Source organism: Halyomorpha halys, unplaced genomic scaffold (genome assembly GCF_000696795.3).
Source record: "Halyomorpha halys isolate HHAL.00 unplaced genomic scaffold, Hhal_1.1 Scaffold41.1, whole genome shotgun sequence".
NCBI classification, from domain to species: Eukaryota; Metazoa; Arthropoda; class Insecta; order Hemiptera; family Pentatomidae; genus Halyomorpha; species Halyomorpha halys.
This window is the reverse complement of record NW_027115338.1, coordinates 1,633,907-1,647,799: the sequence shown is the minus strand read 5'-3', so window position 1 is coordinate 1,647,799 and position 13,893 is coordinate 1,633,907. Positions and strand designations below refer to the sequence as shown.

Genomic DNA, 13,893 nt, shown 5'->3' with positions numbered 1-13,893 from the left:
GGAGTTCTAATACCATCTTCCTCTTTGAAAGCCTGATAAACTTTCATTATATTAAGGATCTATTATTAAAAATTTTATTTTAATATTACTTGATTAAATGGATTCCTTTGATCCATTTGCCTTTTAATGGTATTGGTTTATTTATTGGTATTGGTTTATTTATATAATGCCCAAAGAACCTGGATATAATCTTCCTCCACTCTCTCCTGACCCGGGCAAGCATCTGCTATCTTCCAATACCGACCCTTTTTAAAGTTTTTTCCATTCGTCTTGCCATTTCAAGCGTGGTATTCCTCTAGCACATCTTTCAGCAGGTCGGTCTTCAAATAAGTATTTGGAAATGATTCCCCATGCGGACATACATACTATATTTCTCAGCCATCTGATTTGGCTCCATCTCACAAATGAAACCAAAACCAGTTTCGCGTACATCTGACGCGTTGATGCGAACTCTCCATTGTCCATGTACACATACCGGGTCATAGATCCTGTGCATAAAGCGCCAAAAAATTCCTTCCCGATGCTTTAATTATTAGGCACAGGTTTCAGAAAAATTCATAAAATCATCTTCTCTGCGCCGATCGTACCCCTAGAGCATAAAAACGTAGTTGTTGAAGCATATGTGGATGATATTGGAGTCAATGCCACTAGTACTAGGCCTTAACTTCTGAGGCCAAGAAGAAGACCCTAGAGAAGAAGCAAATCAGTAAGGGAGTCCACAGAATCATCAGAGGCCTCAGAGACGGAGGAGGTAGAAGGAAGGGGCCCGGAACGAGGACTGAAGAGCGGAGGAACGTGTAGGGATGGACAGGTGATGAAGGAAGGTCCGGAGAGGAGATTTGAGATGCGTACCAGAAGCGACCGCACATTAGTGAGCAACAATGTGAGAAAAGGGAGCAGCGGTCTGCCTATCATTCGAGTAAAAAGAATCAGAGGCCTCGTGGCCACTGGAATCTCTAACACCATCGCAAACCAGGAAGTTCTAGAGAGGCGGTATGGAAGAAGAAGGGTGGTCCAGGTCCAGGCATGTCAATGCCACTTAGCTACCCTCGGTGGGCTCTCTAGCGGGGAAGGAGAAGCAGAGATTGGGTTGTGTTAATGGGGAGTAAAAGGGGATAGTTTAATCGTCCATGTGGTATAGAAGATACCCCGAGAATACCAAGTGATTATAGGTTATGATCTGTTGGGAAAAGTAGGCACAAGAATAAGGAATAATGTATGACGATGTAGCGATAGGAACAAAAAGATCAGCCCTAATCCACCAGAGCGCAGCACCTCGAGCTTCACCGAAGATCAAAATTTATTTTCTTTTAGAAAAACATATAATTTGTACATATCATTAATTTTTAAATATATATTAACTATTTTAAATATACTGCTGAGAAATGTTGATAAAATAATAAATTAACGATGCCAAAATAACGCACGAAACTAGAGTAGAGAAGATAAGACCGCTTCTTGGTCACAGCCATATGAGCTAGGCATAGGGTTTTAAAGAACCCCTAATTGATAACTAATCCACAGCCTCAGTTTGAGACAGTTTCGGTTTTTAGCCGATCTTGAATTTTAAAGAGTTGTTATTTTTGGGTCACCCTTGACATGACCTCTCTCATTCAATCCTCTTTCCTTCTCTCCTATCGTAGGACCCGGCGACTGCCCTCCGAACCTACATTCCTCATTCGTATCTATCGGAATAGAACCCGGTAGGACGAAAGCACCTTCCTCCATAACCTGGCGGCTAGCTACCATCCGGGCTTACATACTTCCTCGGACCTACAGGAATAGTACTTGCGAATAGTACTGCCTCGTAGGAAGAAGTGACCATCACCTGAGATATAACGGTTGTGACCCGTCAGTCTCATCAGCGGGTGGTTGTGCCAAGGGATTTAAAAGTGATCAGTCGGCTTTAAGGAGCACTAAACAATTATCGCTGGCTTGTGCTAGAAATGGCGGAATACCTGATTCCCCTTGATAATCTTTTAAAAATAGATAGGAAACTGATCGTGACACCAGTCATGGAAGAGAATTTTCAGAAATGCATAAAACACTAGCAGAGGGAACCGGTCCTTGCGTTTCCGGATTTTCAAGAACAATTCACAATTACTACGAACCCCAGAGAATACACATAGGGAGCAGTGTTGTCGCTGGAAGGCGTGGGTGATGAACGTCCTGTAGCATACGCTAGTAGGCGTCTCGCGGAGGCAGATTAACCAGGTGGGCTCTTCAGGAAACGCGAGGCAGTTTCTGCGAGAGTGGACACCAGAGGAAGATGAACAACAAGAAATGCCGGGACAAGGCACCAGAAAAGAGTCGTCAGAGGACGAGGAGGGAAGTTAGGGAAGATCACAAGAGATGGAGGAGCTGAAGAAAATAATAAATGATAAAAAAAAAAAAAAAATCTGGAAACTAGGACCTCTGGTTTGACAAAGATGGAACGTTCCGAATATGGCAAGAGTACCATTACCACTATCTGGACGCAACCAGGCATCAAGGAGGAGCAAATTTGCAGAGCACTGAGGGACGCGTCAAAACCTGGAATGATACACCATCTATATGTGGAATGCTGTGATGTGGGATAAAATACGTAGATTGTGGCGAACCAAGGTGGACCCAAATTAAGGTGGACCGGTCATTCATTCGATGCACGCTAATAGCGGAGACCCTTTGAGACGAGGAACGGCAAAAGTAAGTGACGATCGCTTACCACCAAGGTAAAACCAATCACCGAGGACTGAATGAAACCCTAAAAGCACTACGACGTAAGTACTTCTGGTGGAGAATGAAGAATACCATCCAAGAGACCATCGGGAGTAGTGCAATTTGCCTTAGTACAAAGTATGATCGATTCCCACCCAGCGCGAGACAAGAAGATACTGGCTGCGACAGTACCACTTTAGAGGATATAAATGGATTACGGTGATAGACCTGTTCAGTAAAGTGGCCATAGCGCACCCTATGCTGGATTGATCGGCGGAGGCGGTGCTGACGGCCCAGTTAAATTGGTTGCAATTTTCTATAATAAAATAGCATCTGATAGTGGTAGAGAATTTAATAATGCAGCTATCCGGGAGGAAATGAAAACGCTGGAGGTGAGCTAGCACTTTCAATACCTCGGGACATCCTAAGAGCCGAGGAGAAATTGAACGCATTCATAGTACACTAAGCGACCACTTAAGGGTGTATCAAGCAGATAAAAGGTTAGAACCAGATGAAGCAATGACTTAAGAAGTCGCGGCCTATAATCACGCGATCCATTCAGTCCCAGGGTTTTCCCCTTTTCTGATACTTTTTGGGCTCCACGCACGGCGGAGGGATTACAGATGCACGACAAACGGAGAGGAAGACATCGTAAGCAATGGTGTCGGGTTGAGGAAACTATGGGTGAAGGCGAGAGGGGGGATTCAGAAAGAAAAGAGTAAGTGTGCAGCGCGGCAGAATTTGAGTTTCAGAGACATGACGAGAGCTATAAAAATTGGGATATTAGTTTATTGTAATGTAGATTCCAATAGAGAAAGAGGTTCTGCGTAACGAGGGACCATTCAGGGTAACAGTAATTAGAGGACATATCGTCGTAACTATTGAAAGCTTAGCAGAACCGAGGAAGCGGAGGACGATTTGAGAGAACTTTTAAACGATTAGAGAGACTAAATCTCTCTATTGTATACTATGAACTTGGTATTCATTAATAATATAATTATTATCATTAATATTAATAAACGAATCTACAGATATACTAATATTTAAAACAAGATATATGTTTCAGATATTTATCAAATTCAAAACACATTTATTAGAGTGTATTAGTTATAAGTACTTTAATATTGACTTAAATAATTGTCGAATACGTTTATATGTATTCAGCGTAAAGTTAAATACAAAAGAAGTAGAGAGAGACACAATCCACCTCAATTTGTAAATGTAATCGTTTAATTTGAATAGCTACTAGTGAAAGAACCAACAGCTACTCCTCCTGAACTAACCAATGATTACTAAACTGAATTATTTAGCTGTCGAGTCTCTTTCCTACTAAATTAGATTAGTTTAAGTGTCAGCGGAAGTGTTTGCCACAACTCAATTATCGTTTCAAAGGGGGTATAATCGAGCTTGAATTCCGAGCGTACTAAATCGGCATGCCTCAAATTTTCATATAAATTGAGCTAGAGATCCTAGTAATAGATAAGCTAAGCTAACTTTTTCACAAACGCAAAAACTGCTAACTTGTCAAAATAAAAATAACAATAATAAAATAAAATCTCGTGTGTTCATCTTCATGAATATCCTTACAACATTTAGTTTGTAAAATCCTGTAATAAAAATGTTGGCTATATTTTTTCTGATATTGATCCAAATAGATTTTATTTATTTTTTGTTTAATTTAGTTAAGTGGATACCTCAATTGTCTAACAAATTTTCATATAAAACGTACCACAAGACGTACAGTTTTCAAGTTCAAAAAAATAAATAAATGAATTGGTTTCCATGAGAACAAACACAGGATACTTCAGTCTAATATGCAGCATAGAGTGATAAATTAGATATCACATTTCTCTAATTACTATGGAACGTTATTATATTTCATGCCTATGGGTATTATCTCCAATTTTACGAATTGGGAATTAAATGTTCCAAAGCCTTGCACGAAGACCCTTCACGCTCCGATACCCATTAATTAGAATTAGTATTTATTATATCAGTATCATAATGTATTAGTATTATATTGCTGCGTGATACATGGGCCAAGAGAAAAAACACAGTGAACTAAAAACAAAAATTATTGTAGTACAAAAGTAACCAAAAATATTCACACCAAGACCACAATAAATCACAACTGTTCTTGTTTGTTTTACACTCTTCTCCAGAGAAACGTTGCTCACGAACGGACCGATCAAATTGATCGGTTATCTATCTTTTCTCTCCCGAAGGAGATAACCTCGTTACAATATTATATTATATCACTTGTGTTAGTGTTTGTAAAAATACAAGATCCTAGGAACAGCAAAACTTTAGATCCGACCGTGGGCACACAGACAATTAGTGCACTTAGTTTTTCGGTATGCATCCAAGTAACCTTCAAATTACAATAATTTAGAAGAGTAAATATTCCGCTACTGTGTAATACAAACTTCAATAAATTTATCTTTTAATATTTAGACAGCTCTGAGGGTGGCAGGTCATTGAGAGAAAAGTAAAGTTCGAAGTGGGTTTTGGAAGATATGAAGGCATATAAGATATTGATATTTTGGGCCAAATTATCAAAAATAGAACTTAAATTATATCTGATATAATGAGTCTTAAATTATAATTATATTCAACTTAATAAAAAGTAATGAAAGGTTTTCAGATAGTAAGGAATATGTAGGAATAATCGGATAGAAGATTTCATAATTTGGGGGCTCATGTTCACAAACGTTTGATAACCGCCATTTATGCAGATTTAACGCTAGAATATAGCGGATCGATGCAGTAGGAGTAATATTATAATAAGAAATTGAAGGAAAAGACTGTAAGGAATAGATGTAAGGATTTTTTTTTTTTTTTTATTGAAATAACTTAGGTACATCTTAAGTTCTTAATAGAAGGCAATCAACTTTATATCCGAGTTAGAACAATCCTATATTCGAGGGCCCAATAAGGCTAGCTGTATGAAGCAGGAGTTCGACAGGGTACAGCGTGAGGTGCAGTAATACTCTGGACATTTGTATTATTTGTTTCGTGACTGAGGAGGCTCATTCACGGTTAAGAGCCGGTCGCAGGATCCGCAACTGTAATTTCTCTGACAACAATAATTTTCCCTTTAATGATACGGTGTCCGTTGCTAAGGTAATATGAGAAGGGAATCGCGGTGCCTCTGACATCGGACAATAACCTATCGTTTTCCGAGGATCGACTAGATAACACTAAATCGATTCTAAGCAAGGTCAACTTTTTTTTTTAGAAACATTTTTTTAAACAACGAAATCATATACCAAACTTATAGGAACACTTGTGTTCACCACAACTAGATCTTACAATGCTTTCAATACAAAGGTTTTCCAATTAATTAACTTTTAGACAACCTTCATGTGTATCAAACTTTGTCTCTGTTGTAACAGGTTTTTATGTCAACTGCAATAATTTAGCGACACCCATAATTACAATGGCTATATCAGAGAGAACATAAGCAGCATAGGACCTAATGGCAGGGAGTTATTGATCAAATGGGGCAATTACTGAGCTGTCACTTGGCAACTCCCGAACGGCTCCGAATTCCCACCTAGGAGGCGATGGAAGGAAAACAATCTGTGCCTCTTAGAGGCACCTGTTCCACTCATTCAACAGAGTTAGAAGAGAAGTTTTTATAACTACATGAGAGTTCTGAATTAAATGTAAAATAAATCCCTTGAGCTAAAATATCGAAAAAGGAAATGGTTCGTAAGAATACTCATTATTTCATTATGAGTTCATCGAAAAGTTATAGAAAATAAGACTAAACGGAAATTATTTTATCAAAAGCCACTATATATTTTGTTTTAGACATCATGAACAACAAACATTTGATTATGGATACAATCAAAAAATAATAACAAAATCTGTATCACTACATCACATGAAGGGTCGGGGGTTCATTCTTAAGAAATACTTTTTCTTGAACAACGGCTGTGCATGGACGTAACTTGTTTATTATCAAGCCCAACCACTAGAATTCTCTTTAATTAAGGTACCCACTTTCTGAGACTAAATGAAGCGTGGAAGGCTCCCGAACACATAGGGTTGACTTACAGATAGAGTAACAAAAATAGTAATGATCCGCCATAGCCGGATTCAAACCCAGATCCTTGAAGTTAGTAGTAGCAGTGCCTTATTATTGAGCTATATCGCTATATATAATAAACTTTAAAAAATAAGTGCATAGTAAACTTGATTATTTATTCCGACTCCAGACCCTTAGGACTTTTGAAGCATTTCATTAAACATCAACCATAATGTGATAGTTATCATTGTTATTTTTAAACATCTGCTGCGGTCTTTAAAATATTTTCACTAACCACCTTGAGATGAAATTAATCCTTGCATACGTCAAAACTGCTACTTCTTTATTATTCAAAATAATAATTACTGTAATCTATATTTCATATAAGTAAGAGAAAGTAAAATCTAACTATTGTTATAACAACAATAGAAAAACAACAAGTATCAAATTCTTTCATATTTTCTATTCATCCAGGATATAATAACAATGAGAGATATCTAATTTTTATAAATAACACAAAATTAAAGGTTGAGCTTTTTTATTTTTTGCTGCTTTTAGAATTCAATTTTTACGGTTTCTTGAGGTGTGATAAAAAGTATCAATTTTTTCTTAGCTAGAATACAAATAATAAAAGTGATATAAAAATGATCCGTATACCATGGAATGAGACGGAAAAAGATCTGGCGCTGTCAGCAATTTCGTGATTGAATGAAAATTATTTAATACTTTAGTAAATTATCAAATTTCTTCAAAATCAATATTTATACATTACTATAAACAATGAAATACGACTAATTATTCCTTGCAAACAAGATAAAAGATACTTAAAGGAAGTCTTTTTTGAATATTATACATTAACGCCCTCTCATACTATTTCAATGAGGAGAACACCAAGCTGATATTCAAGATCACTTAATTGTACATTGATGACGCGAGTTTACTCAAAAGTAATAATGCTGTTTTGGAAAAATCTAAATTATGAGAAAAACTGATTCTAATGTCAAATGTAAAACAATGTGAGCGTTTTAGATGGCAGAACTACTAACTATAATTTTGACAGTTTTCAGAAAATTACTTTTGGTAGTATTTCTCATTGTTCAATTTTAACTTTTTATTCTTTTGATAGAGTCTCGCACCCAGGACTGCTATACAAGATCCGTAAATTCCTACCCCCTACATACTTACTCATTATCCGTTTTTATCTCTCCGACAGATTATTTCAAGTAAATTACAACGGCGCTTATTCATCCCTATTTCGTCAGTCTGTAGGTATACCTCAGTGTCAATGAGTATTGTCAGTGAACAATGATCCTTACATTGTATTCCAAACCCTCCAATCCCACAACACCACCCTTGAAGAATGGTGCCAAAATTGGAGGATTAAAATTAATTCCAATAAATAACATTCACCATTCACCCCTTGTCGTTAACCCATGACCTCTTGGCCTACAGTATCCTTGAATAATACCCCACTTATTCCTGTCGAACAGATCCGTTACTTAGAAATACATCTCGACAAACGACTGACATGGTATCCTCATACAAGACTGAAAAGACAGGAAACTGCTCGTCGATTTCGACTATTACAACATTCACTAGCCAAACGGTCTAAATTGCCAATCCATTACAAAAGAATGATTTACATGACAATTATAAGGCCTATCTGGATATACGGAGTTGAGCTTTGGGGCTCCACCAAACCATAAAACTTTTTATTATTTCAACTTTATGATAAGAATAAAGAAAGAAGTATTTCATGAGAAACAAATTTTGCCTAAATACATCGGGTTGCCACAAACATAGCATACTTATCACTCTATCACAAAACATAACATTTATAACTCTTTTTATTGTGCCTATTTATAAATAATTATTATTGTCGCTAAATTTCATTACAACCATTATTTTCCTTACGATAGTTTTAATTATACATGTTCACTTTCATCCATCCTACGCTCTCCTAATCCAGCGTACCTTTACAAATAGTGAACTCATTAAAAAGTTAACTAAATGATAAGAAACACCACATATTTAATAATGAATTTACGGAAATGGTTGCTCCGTCCACTGAAAGGCTCATGTAATGAAACGGCAATACAGAAACATCAGTTCTGTTAAATCCAATAAAGATCAATATACTTTATGAATTAATATGGTTGAATTGGTTTGTTATTGCTCCGTGTGTAAATGATAAACGGAAGGCGATAATTTCCTCTCATATTCATTTTATTGTTATTAATCTCAATTCGCCAGAATGTTGCATCTGCAAGTGGTTATTGCGTTCGCTCGCTGAACAAACATTAATTTCATTCAGCGCGGAAAAACAAACGAATAATTGTTTTCCAACAAACAGACAGATGGAACTTTGAATGCTCTCACTAATCGCCAATAACAAATATAAAACAAGATTGCTAAAGTGTATCTTCGGGATTTTATTTAAATTGTATTTTTTCATTAAAAACTAAAGTTATTCACAATTACTACAATACATAAAACACAATAAGGGAAGAAACAGGTCCTATATAATATAAAAATATTGTAGGCTTTTATACAAAGTTAATTTTTTTCGGTAAATTGCAAAACATACTCTCCTGAAAATTGAAGGATGCTTTGTTTTTACATATAGTCGTCGATAAACCAAACCCATGTCAGACAATACGAAGAAATTAAACTTTGGGAGGATGTCTCCACAACCTCTTTAAAAAGGTGCCATCCAACGATTTATCAAGACAATATTGAAATTAATTAAGTTTAAAACTTTTATGTTGTTCTTATATAATTGGTTCACTTTTAAGTTACTTCTGAGTTTGTTTTAACCACAATAACAAATTCCTTCTTGTGTTGAGATAAACACGATTCGGGTTCGATATTAAACCATGTAGTAAAGCAAAATGATGATAAAATATATATATAGTAACAAAAAATAATATATTAACAAAATACTAATGTAAACTAATACTTGATTATGAATATACGTACCGTTTCTAGATTTTATTAATGGTCCTGTTTTCAGTTTTTCTAATTAGGTATTTTTAACAATTTATATAATATATATAGTTAAATAATCTTGAGACATGAAAACTTAATCTATTTTTAAAAAATTCACTTGATTCACAAGCAAAAAGGATGAAGGATAGAGAGATATATTGTAATACATAATGTGATAGAGGTCTGTAAAGAAACTACTCTAATCATATTTTTACACTAGAAGGTCTCTAGGCCATCTTCTTTTGGCCTCGGAGGATTATCAGGAATAGAAAAAGAAGCAAGGTTAGAAACTAGAGAGTCCAAATAAATTTAAAATTGATTCATCAGCCTCTTTTAACATTCAGAATCGCTAAATAAAATCTTCATCCCGAGATTTAAGAAATAGCAGTATAAACTGTAATGGTGTAAGCGGTCCTTAAATATGTTGAATAACCTAAAATCCAAAAGGTAAAAAATATAAAGATTTTGTATATGTAAGTATATTTAGAAATGGACTAACGTGAGCTACTTTGTTTATTACTCTAATAGAAACTAGTAGGAATCCCACAAGGCCCAAGGAGTAAACGAAAAATTATAAAAAAGGAGTTCAATCCCTGGGGTATCTCTAGCAGTAAATATCGTACAAAATAGACCATACAGAGAATAGGATAGGCGGGAATCACTCTTCTTACCGCATCTCAAAACAAACACCTCGTGCCAAACACCATCATTTTAATAATAATTTGACAATTAGCCATATCTTTCAAGATTAGTCATATACTCCACCTTATGTCTCAATAGTTTTGGATTAGATAAGGATATCAAACAGACTTAAGGGTGATGAAAAGAAAAGTATTACAACTTTTTTAAAAATTTACTATCACAAATATAACATCTATCTGACAAAAAAAAAATTTACGAATAAATAATAAATAAATCAAATGGCATAGATCGCCTGCGGAAGTTTTATGCTATAACACAAAAACACATTCTGTTTCTATTTACATGTTTATCAGAATATTTTATTTTGAAACAATAACTGGTCCAAAATATTTTCGGTAATGCCTTGTTAATTATATTTTGTAAATATGGAATGCTTCACGATTTAGCGTGTCACCCTTGTGCAGAGGCCTGGCTCATCTCAGTATCGTTCCGAGTGTAGTATATGTATCCCCGAAGTAAAATGAACAACTATGGTTGAATAAAGTATAAAATAAAATAAGATGCTTGAAGTTCAATCACAGCAATAATTGTCTGAATTTAAACTATTTATTAACCTAATAAAGCACAAAATAATAAAAAAGAATAAAGGGTAATATATGTGGTATTTCCACTCACAAGACTTTTTTAACCACTTGAGTTCAAAGTCCTATAAAAACCTATCAGTATCTTCAATAATATTGGTTGGTACAATATTATTATGGCCATATATAGAGCCTTTGGTGCCTACTGAATACTCCAGAACTTATACCATAATTTAAAATTTATTTTAAGTGAAATACCTTTAAAATTAAAATGTACTTTAAAAAGTTTAATATGCCGTATAGTTCGGGCAATGGCCAGGTTCTCTACTCAAATTCTGAGCTTCTGCGGATAGCGCCCTCACTCATCGTCCCCTTGCTTTCAATGCCAGTGACGCGATTGAAAGAGGAGCCGCCAGGTCATCCCGGAGGACTGCCCTTTTCTACACAAGGAATCTAATCTAAATATTATATATGTTTTCCCTTATCCATCTAAAAATATGAGGAAATTTAATATTAAAAATAAAAACTATGCCATATATTTGCTGACGATAGTCCTGAGTGGAGTTTTTATGTTTTGTTTTTTTCTTGATTGAGGTGTAGATAGTTGACCGTAGATTAATGCTTGAAGAAGTTTGTTTTTTCTATTTTCTCTTGTAGGGAATTTAATGATTTACAAAATAACGGCAGTTTTTTATTAAATAAATCAAAACTTGTATCCTTTTTTGTATCAACACTTTTTATTCTAACAGTCCAACGTTTCGGCCATTTTAGCCATCCTCAAGGACATCTTCTCTATAATTATAAATTCTTCCTCACATTAAATTTAGAATTACTTTTGGAGGATATTCTTCCCAGGTCATTCATTAATTATAAGTTAAAAACCGAAAAAAGTTAAAAAAAAAAAAAAAAAGAGGAAGAATTTATAATTGAAGATGTCCCTGAGGATGGCTAAAATGGCCGAAACGTTGGACTGTTAAAATAAAAAGTGTTGAAACAAAAAAGGATAGAAATTTTGATTTACTTAATAAATAATTACCTTGTCTCAAGTAATTGAAATAATATAATTTTAAAAAACGGCAGTTTGTTAGTAAAATTTTGAAAAACTAATTCCAAAACCCTAAGGATTTTACTTCCATCTTCCCAAATGGCCGAAGGAAACATCTAACCAGTAATTTTTTTAAGAAAAGTACAATAGTAATAATGTGTTCCGAGAATCATCGTCAGTAATCTCTGACTTAGCAGTAATATTCAAAAAGAAAATTGGCCGAATAGTATATGAGAAAGCATTTTTTTGTTATTTTAATTTTGGTCTACATATCTCGAAAAGTAGAGCTTCAAATTTTGATGATTTTTTTTTATTAGTCGATTGCAAAGGTTCATCACTGAATAAAATAAACAAACAATACTGCCAAGAACGTACATAATCTGTATTGAAGCAACACTGGATTAACTAGATATTAATATTATTTGATCATGAGGATGTTTATAATTGAATACAATTTTTAACTAATGTTTTATAAGAAAAAAAAACCATTGCTATTCACCATGTTTATCATCCAAAAATCAATCAACTTTTTTTGGAGGGGTAAGGGAGAGAGGGGTTAACGTCTTTATGTTTTCTAAATTATTAATCTCTCTTTTTTTTTATTACTTTATTTTTAGGAAGGTGGTAAATATTACACAATGATAGTGTGTAACTAATTAGAATATGTGGGCAGTGTAATTCCTTCTTTAGGAAATATGTAATAAATTTTGACTCAAGAAGAAAAACAAAATCTCTTGCAATAGTATTATTCTACTCTAAGCTAAGCATTCTGGAGTGGTTATATTTTTTCAGTGACCTGTTTAGATAAGTTTATCCATTATTGATGTCATCCAGCTTTATAAATTGTTTATTCGTAATTTTACATGATCAACTGACAGAGACATGGTGTGGAGGGAGCCAGCTTAGTAACAAACTGAGAGTAAGAAGGTGGTTGTAATATAACAAAGGCCGTTTGGAAGTACTTCTGCCAACAATAACTTCGGACTTTTTACCCTAAACTTCTTCACCACTATAACTTTATGAAGCCTGTCTAAAACTAGGGTATTGTACAGCCCTTTACTTCAACCTTGGGGGTAATCCCTGAGCGGGGGAGTTAGTCCTTAAACTTGTCACTTGGAAACCCGTATTCATTTAAAAAACTAATATATCATAATATTTTTTTTAAGAATAAATATTAACAAATATGTATCCATTCAGTAATCAAAAACTAAAACACGAATAACCCATCCAAAGTTCAATTTCATTAAATATGTATTTGCTAAATAGAAAAATGGAAAACAGCTTATTGTAATTAGCTTCTACAAACTTTTAAAAGTAGGAAATGTTATCAACAGATCCATAACCAATCGAAACATAGAAAAGAATACCTTTAAAAAGTAAATAATACATCTAATATAAAAAACAAAAACAAATTAAAATTTTGTTTTTATTGTGCACACCAAAATGATCGTATTAATTTTTAAATAGAGACATATAAAGTATTGATCCACAACATTCAGTCATCTTTGAAAACGAATGGGGATAAAAATCTGTCTAGTTCTGTTCAAAGTTTATAATAATTATAATTTTATTTTGTTTATTACTTAAATAATAACTATTCCCCTTCTCTTAATAATGAACGCAGAGTCAAGATAAAAACAGGAAACGCTGAAAATGATCACAAAATCTTTTATAAAAATTGGCATAATGTTTTATAAATATACCTAGGTATTTATTTCTGAACACTATTATTAAATTAAAAAAGATCGTAATGAATTGTGATGGAAAGTTAGTGCGGGGTACAGCCGAATCAGGTGGTCTGAGGAATGATGTCATGTAAAATGGAATTGCTACTGCTGCAATTATCAACGTTTTTATTTCTCTTTAAATATTATTATGAAACTCATTATGTTTAATTTCCCAATTTA

At 34.3% G+C, this 13,893-nt stretch overlaps 1 long non-coding RNA gene and 1 pseudogene across 1 annotated transcript in view; both read right to left on the bottom strand.

The window, feature by feature from the left end:
- LOC136797015 (uncharacterized) overlaps positions 1–13,893 on the bottom strand; it is a 356,578-nt gene that overhangs the window by 180,884 nt on the left and 161,801 nt on the right. The gene's annotated exons all lie outside the window — the stretch shown is intronic.
- On the bottom strand, positions 10,780–10,880 carry LOC112211035 (U6 spliceosomal RNA; annotated as a pseudogene).